The sequence below is a fragment of the Vidua chalybeata genome, chromosome 2, assembly GCF_026979565.1.
Source record: "Vidua chalybeata isolate OUT-0048 chromosome 2, bVidCha1 merged haplotype, whole genome shotgun sequence".
Classification (NCBI taxonomy): Eukaryota; Metazoa; Chordata; class Aves; order Passeriformes; family Viduidae; genus Vidua; species Vidua chalybeata.
This window is the reverse complement of record NC_071531.1, coordinates 20330938-20338142: the sequence shown is the minus strand read 5'-3', so window position 1 is coordinate 20338142 and position 7205 is coordinate 20330938. Positions and strand designations below refer to the sequence as shown.

Sequence of the window (7205 nt, the reverse complement as noted above, 5' to 3'; positions counted from 1 at the left end):
CTCACCAAGCCTGCGGCCGCGGGCATGCCGGGGTCCCGCTGCCCCCTCACCACGCAGCCCTCCTGGCCATGCTGAGCCACCTCCTTGGTGTGGGGGACAAGGACGGGGCCTGACACAGCGGTGACAGCTCCATCGCTCTCCCCGGAGCGCGCAAGGAGTGAGTCTCAGCTTCCTTGCTGGGCGACCGTGCCTTGGAAGCTCTGCAAGTGTTGACTAAGGACCATTTCTGATGAGTTTACCTCATTTGTAAGACCACAGCACTTTAAAAGCAAGCAAGCAAACAAAAAACCACAGGAGCTAAAAATTTTGGCCCATCTCGCTATGAATCTGGAGGGTGTTTTTTGTTTGTTTACATTGCAGAGTAATAAAAACGTAGTGTAGGTTTTGCATTTGGAGAAAAATAAGGGGAATGGGAGCTTACTTAGCAAGGGAGACACGTGTCTGCCTGTGTGTCTGAGTGCAGATGGACTTGCACTGCAGTCTCGAGGCTCTGAATATGAAAATGAATCACATCAGCCCGCAACATTTCCCAGTGTTTTCAGAGTTCTGCTTTCAACACAGATATGAATGTATGTAGCAATGATCTTTGTTGTCCTGACTTGGGTGATGTCATATTTTTCCATCACGATACTGGCTGACAGCACATTTGTAGGCTTTGGGCTAAATGTATAATGAGCATGAAATTCCCTTTAAAGTCAAAATAAGACCAAAAGAGAAAAAAGAGTGGAAAGGTAGTATGGAAAAAAAAAAAAAAAAAACAAACAACAAAACACCTCCAATAATAAATATGACTTTTTTGGGGCCGCCTGAGTCTGGCTGTCACCGTGATGAGCCCACCGAGGCAGACACCCTGGCAACATCCCGATAATCTTATTATTTGCATGACATTAGCCATGAGGCGGGGGGGGGGGGGTGGGGGGGTGGGGAGGGGTGGGGGAGGGGAAGGGGGAAGAAGGCCGCCAAAAGCATCCTGGTGGGCCCGGGCGAGCGGCCGGGCCCCTCCCGGTCCTGCCGGGGGTGCGGGTGCGGCCGCAGCCGGGCGGGGCCGGGCGGGCGGCGGTCCCGCCGGGTCGGGTCGGGGGCTGGGCGCGGCGCGGATTGGCGTGCGCAGCTACTCGCGGCGGTGCGGTAGCGGCGCGCGGGGCCCTGCGGAGCGCGGTAATGATGTCAACTTGTTATTTACTTTCCAGCGCCGGGTGACGGCGCAGCGCGAAAGGAGAATCAATCAGCCGCCGGGTGACCCGCCAGGCGCAAAAAAAACGGGAGCCGGGCGGGGGAGGGGAAGCACATGGAGCCGCGTTGCATCATCCGCCCGGGGGTGGGGGGGGGGACACGGGCGGGACGCGGGGACACGCGTGGGACGGGCGCGCTGGAGGCTAAAGAGTCGCGGCGCTGCCGCCCGCGGGTGTCGCGCCCCAGCGAGATGCGATAAAGCCCGTTTGTGCTGATTCACAGCCCGCCCGGCCCCCGCGCCCCGGAGCGCTGACTGGGCACCGCTGCCCGCCCCGGACCGGGGCAGCGGTGGCGGCGCGGGGCGCGCTCCCGCAGCGCCGCCCGGCCGGTCCGTCCGCGCCGCTGCGCGGGACGAGCGGCCGCGTCCCGGGTGCCGGAGCGCGCCCCGCGGGGCCCTGCGCGGGCAGCGCCGGCCGCGGCCGCTCGAGCGGGGCCGAGCGTGCGGGGGACAGAGGGCGGCCGCGGGCACCGCGCGTCCCCGCGCGCCGGGCCGGCACCAGGGAACGCTGCGCTGCCCGGCGGGCGGGGGAGGGGAGGACGGGGCTGCCCTCCGCGTGTGTGCCTGGTTTGTCACCGGGTTTCAGTTGCGGAGGGGGGGTGTCAAAGCACAACACAACCACAGGCGGGGCGAGGGCTGGCGGCACCCCGGGGCATCCCCGGTGGCGTTGGCGGCGGCGCCTCCTCGAGCTGCGCGTCCCGGCGTGCGGGACCGACGCAGGTGGGGGAGGGCGCGGCCGGTTCGCCCCCCGGCCCTCCCGGTGCGCCCCATCCCCCGTCGTCCCCTCCCTCGCTCCCGCCCGGTGGCGGCGGCCCCGGGCGCGGCTGTGGCTCCCCCTCGGCTCTGCTGCCGCCGCCGCCGCGCGTCCGCACCGGCCCCGCCAGCCCCCCCTCACCGCCATTCCGCCCCAAAACTTTCCGTTTCCCCCATCCCACTCTCCGGGACTTCCTTGTGCCGCCCGTGCGCGCGGAGGGGGGGGAGGAGGCGTGTGCGGCGGCGGCGAGGGGGGATTCGCAGCCTCCTGGCAGGCTGGCCGGGACCCCGGGGGAAGAGGAGTTGCACCATGCGCGGCAAGTGAGGGAAAGTCTCCGCCAGCAGCAGCGCCGCCGCCCCCCGCAGAAGTTGGGGCTCTCCCCGCCCGCGGGAGCGGGAGCTGTGCCTTTAACGCCCGCTGCGCCGCGAGGTGAGTTCCCGAGGCGGATTATTCATCCCTTCATCCCGGGGACCCTGCTGTGGTTTCTTTTTCCCCCGTCTTTTTTTTTTTTTTTTTTTTTTTTTTTTTTTTTTTTTTTTATTTCCCCCTTTTTTTACGCTTGTCCTTCCCGGCGCAGCCCCCCGAGCCCAGCCCAGCCCGGGGCCCGCTGCCCCCCGGCGTCCCCTCTGCAGCCTGACCCACCCGGGGGGGAGGGGGTCGCTCAACCGCCGCTTGTTATGACGAAGTTTTTTGAACCCGGACGTTTTGGGGTCTGTTTGGGGGTTTTGGGGGTGTTTTCTTTGGGCCGAGGTGATGTGTGTGTGCGGGGCTGCCGTACCCGTGGCGGGTGTTTTGTAGCTGCCCCCGGGCAGAGCGGCCCCGGGGCGTGGGGGATGGGAGCGGGGCAGTTTCTCCCTACTTCTGAGACAGTATTTTAATGTATGGGGCGTTTATTAAAAAAAAAGAAAAATGCTCGGGGAGAGGGGGAGAGAAATGCGAGGTATTCACGCTCCAGTGTGGAGTTTGCAGAGCCTGGGTGGGGGAGGGGATCCCATTCATCGCCAGGGCTTGAATCAGCAGCGGGCGGAGGGGCCGGTCGCTCCCCTACATCGAAGTTTACTTCCAAGTAGGTAAACAAGTTCTCTCCTCGCCCCCGACCCCGGGCCCAGCCCCCCGGAGCGGCGCTGTCCCCGGCCCCGCTGCCAGCGCCGCGGCCGCCGGCGGGGCCGGGGTGCGGGGGAGCCCCTCGGGGCCGGAGCTGCGGGGCCGCCGACCTGTTGCACGTCCCGGGCCGGCGAGCCCTGCCCCGGTGCGGCGGGGCGGGCGGGCGCCCTGCCCCCGGCGCTGTCACCGGGCCGGGCAGGGTCCCCGTTTTGCGGTGCGCGTTCAATCTCGGCGGTGGGGCTGATAGATGGGTTCGGTGCGCGACTGAATATCTGTGTGGTGTGATGTAAAGCGAATGACCCTTGACCTATTTAATGGTATGTTGCTGGGTTCTCGGGCAGGCATCCTGCACAGCGCAACAAGGGGCAAAAACACCAAGCCACACCCTAAAAGTTCGGCTCGCATATTAATTCCTCAAAGTCGGCGTTTAGACGGAATAAAGGCTGCCCTTTATGTGTTGTCTAAACATGCCTCTTTGCTGTTCTCCACGAGGATTCGTACGGCGTTTCTCCCTTCCTGACGCACGAGCCTTGGAGTGTGGATGTGGATGTGTGCGGTGGGGGAGGGGAGGCGGGCTGTTCGGCGGGGCTCACCCGCCGCCTCCTCCAAAAAAAAGAAAATATTGCTGCATAATGTTGCAGAAACCTAAAATATTCAATTGAAAAGACTGATTATTTGAAATAAAATGGAGTGTAAAATTAAAATTTCAGGACTAGTGTTTTAGGCTAATAGTAGGAAAATAAACATGTTGTGCCAGAGGGAAATCTTATTGTAGGTAATAAAGACAAGGTCTTTGCTCTTGACAAATAAAATGGCATATCTTTCTTCCTTACCCCATTTATTAGTGTTTTTTTAACCGAGACTGCTCGTGTGGATGTATAAGGTTTAACATCATCTACCTTGTGTACCATGTGACTGCACATACTGGGTTTAGGCCTCTCCCTGTCCTGCAGTCAGTGTTCTGTCATGTACAGAGACATTGGGCAGGTTTTAAATTAAATATATCCATTCTGTGATAGCAGATGTTGTTGGCAGAGAGAGCCAGATTTGTCCTAGTGTGTGTTTTGGCATTGTTGGTTTTTTTTGTGTTTGGCTTTTTTTTTTAAACAATTACAGATAATAATTGCAACATCTCAACGACAGCAATAGTAAAACAGGGAAGCTTTCCCACGGAAGATTTGTAGAGGAGGTGGGAGGAAAAAGGAAAGCAAGAGGGGGAGGATGCTATCACATTAAAAATGCGTTAAAGATCTCTTGTGCTATATGTAATAATGGTAAAAACAGGGGAGATTTGAGCGGAGCTGCTCTAGTTGTCTCAGTGTTCAACACCTTCACTGAGCTATGCAATAACCAGGGGCAGGGCAGCTCTGGATGTACAGACTGGGGAATGAGAGGCTGGACAGCAGTGCCAGGAAAGGGACCTGGGGGGTCCTGGTCGATGGCAAGTAGAATGGGACTCAGCAGTGCCCTGCCAGCCAGGGGGGCCAGCCCTGTCCTGGGGGGCATCAGGGACAGCATGGCCAGCTGGGCAAGGGAGGGGATTGTCCTGCTCTGCTCTGAGCTGGGGTGGCCTCACCTCAAGTGCTGGGGGCAGTTCTGAGTATACAATATACAAAACACGTTGGGCTGTTAAGAGAGTCTCCAAAGGAGGATCGTGAAGGTGTGAATGGCCTTGAGAGGAAGCCTACGAGGAGTGGCTGAAGTCCCTTGTTTTACTCATTTTTAAGGAGACTGAGTGGAGACCTTACTGCAGTCTACAGCTTCCTCATGAGGGGAATCGGAAGGGCAGACACTCTTCTCTGTGGTGACCAGTGACAGGACCTGAGAAAATGGCCTGCAGCTGTGTGTGGGCAAGTTTAGGTTGGATGTTAAGAAAAGGCTCTCCACTCAGAGGCACTGGAACAGGCTCCCCAGGGAAGAGATCACAGCACCAAGCCTGATAGGGTTCAAGAAGGGGTTCTTAGGCACATGGTGCAATTCTTGGGATGTCCTGTGCAGGGACAGGAGTTGGACTTGATGATCCTTGTGGGCCCGTTCCAACTCAATATATTCTATGATTTTAAGTTGTTTTTTACTCCCCCTAAGATGAAAAAGCGTATCTCAGAAGCAAAGAGGATTAAAAATTACACATATATGTAAGCACTGGCAACTGCATAACTGTCCAAGTTTCTTAGGACATAAAAAAAGCCCTTGGGAGATAAGTTGGCATCTGAATACATCTTCTCCTACCCAACTGAGTAAGATGACTCCACTGTTCTCTGCTATGTTACTGGTGTGAGTTATGCTACTGCTTTTTTTTTTTTTGCTTTTTTTTTTTTAATTATTGCAGATATTCTCCACAATAAGTATCTAAAGAGCAAAAATACATTAAATCACTGCTAGGGAAGGGGCACCTGGAATTGTCAGATTTCTGCTCTACCAGTTTGCCCAGTTTTCACCAAATCATAGAATATGCTGAGTTAGAAGGGGCCCACCAGGACTGAGTCCACCTCCTGACCCTGTGCAGGACAGCCTCAAGAATTCCACCATGTTTTGAACTCTTATCAGGCTCAGGGCTGTGATCTCTTCCCTGGGGAACCTGTTCCAGTACCCAGCCACTCTTGGAGTGAAAAACCTTTGCCTGGTATCTAAGCTAAGCCTCCCCTGATTCAGCTTCATGCTTGGTCCTGTCACTGATTGTCAGATGGGCTTTTCTCATTTTTGTGATGACGGGGACCAGAAGTAGATGTGCTGTCTGCTTGGTGTGTCTAATGTGCCATGGCTCCTGGAAGAGCTTCCTGAATGGAGAGTCGTCCTCTGGCAGCAGCAGCTGTTGAAGGCCTGTCATCCCTTTGCTTGGAAGGAGTAGAGAAGAATGTCTCTCAGTGTGGATGGGATCTTATTTCTCAGTAGCCGAGACAAGTCAGCAGTGTGATACGCTTAGGATTGAGCGATGTGCTCGGTTTGGTTCACCGCGGAGATGAGGCTGGAAAAGCCATGCCAGGTTTTGGGTTTAGGTTGCCAGGTGATTGCCTCGGGTAGCGGGGTCGGTGCGTGCTTCAGTGCCGCTAGCCCTTGCTCTTTGCTGCTGCTAGGAGTCCACAGTTAGAATTCATCTTGTATTAAATTGATGCTGTTTGTATTTTAGTAGTGCCAAGGGGCCCCCATTCAAATCAGGGCCATTTGGGGAGTATTATAGACGGTGGTTCTCACCCTAAAGAGGTTGTAATGTGAGTGAGGGAAACAAAAAGCCAGGAGGGTAAATGCTGGAAAAAACTGACTCAGGGGAATGGCAGCTGATTGTAGTGCTTTATCTGCACGACCACGGTGTGATCTCAGCTGGTAGGAGAGAGGAGAGTTGTTAACACCTGGCAGCACTGCTGCTGGTAAATCTGTCTGCCCAAAGACGGGTGGGCGTCATAACATGATCCATATCCTGGATTCCCTTTACTACTGCTCTTTTAATTCCTAGTATTTTAGATTATGTACACCAGCTTGCCTATAAAGTGATCCAGGCTTTGTAACCCTTGGGACAGCTTCTTTTTTTTTTTTTTTTATAATCTTCATTATGAGGCAAGATGGAAGTAATTTTGTAAACTCTTTTTTCAGCTGCTAAATTAAAACTCCACTCCCTCTTCCCCTCCCTCATCTTGCCTATTTTTAGTTAGGAGGAAATAGCTGACCTCTTTACAGCAAGAACCCAGACCCCCTGGGTGCCATTTATAGGTTTCTACCAAATGGCCTACTTGGACAAGTTGGTTGAAATGAAACAAAAACATTGGAACTACTGCTGTACATAGGAATACCAGCTTTCCTGTCAGTACAAAATCTGTCATTTTAATGATACTGAAACAAGCGCACAAAGGTGAAAAAAACGGTTTAGGTTATTTTTCTTCAGTATACAAGAGAATATTTTAAAGGCATTTTTTTGTTGCTCTCTGATCATTAATATAATGGAATTTCGTTTAAGGATGACTGATAGTGTTTTGTATTGCAGTCACAGGAAGTCCCCCAAAGTTAGGGCTGTGTAAAAGCTAGAAGCAGTCAAGGAAGGTTGTTCATTAAGAAAACATCATCGTTTCTTACCAGTTGTCTTCATGTGTAGAGATTTTGTCCTAGACAGAGATCTATAAATTG

At 54.6% G+C, this 7205-nt stretch overlaps 1 protein-coding gene across 2 annotated transcripts in view; it reads left to right on the top strand.

Moving 5' to 3' along the window:
• Positions 1-2071: 2071 nt before the first annotated feature.
• The window catches only part of TBL1X (transducin beta like 1 X-linked), a 192181-nt gene continuing 187047 nt past the window's right edge, over positions 2072-7205 (top strand). For both annotated transcript variants that reach the window (XM_053934424.1, XM_053934423.1), the window contains exon 1: positions 2072-2414. The gene's annotated coding sequence lies outside the window, so the exon portion shown is untranslated. The remainder of the gene's footprint in view (positions 2415-7205) is intronic.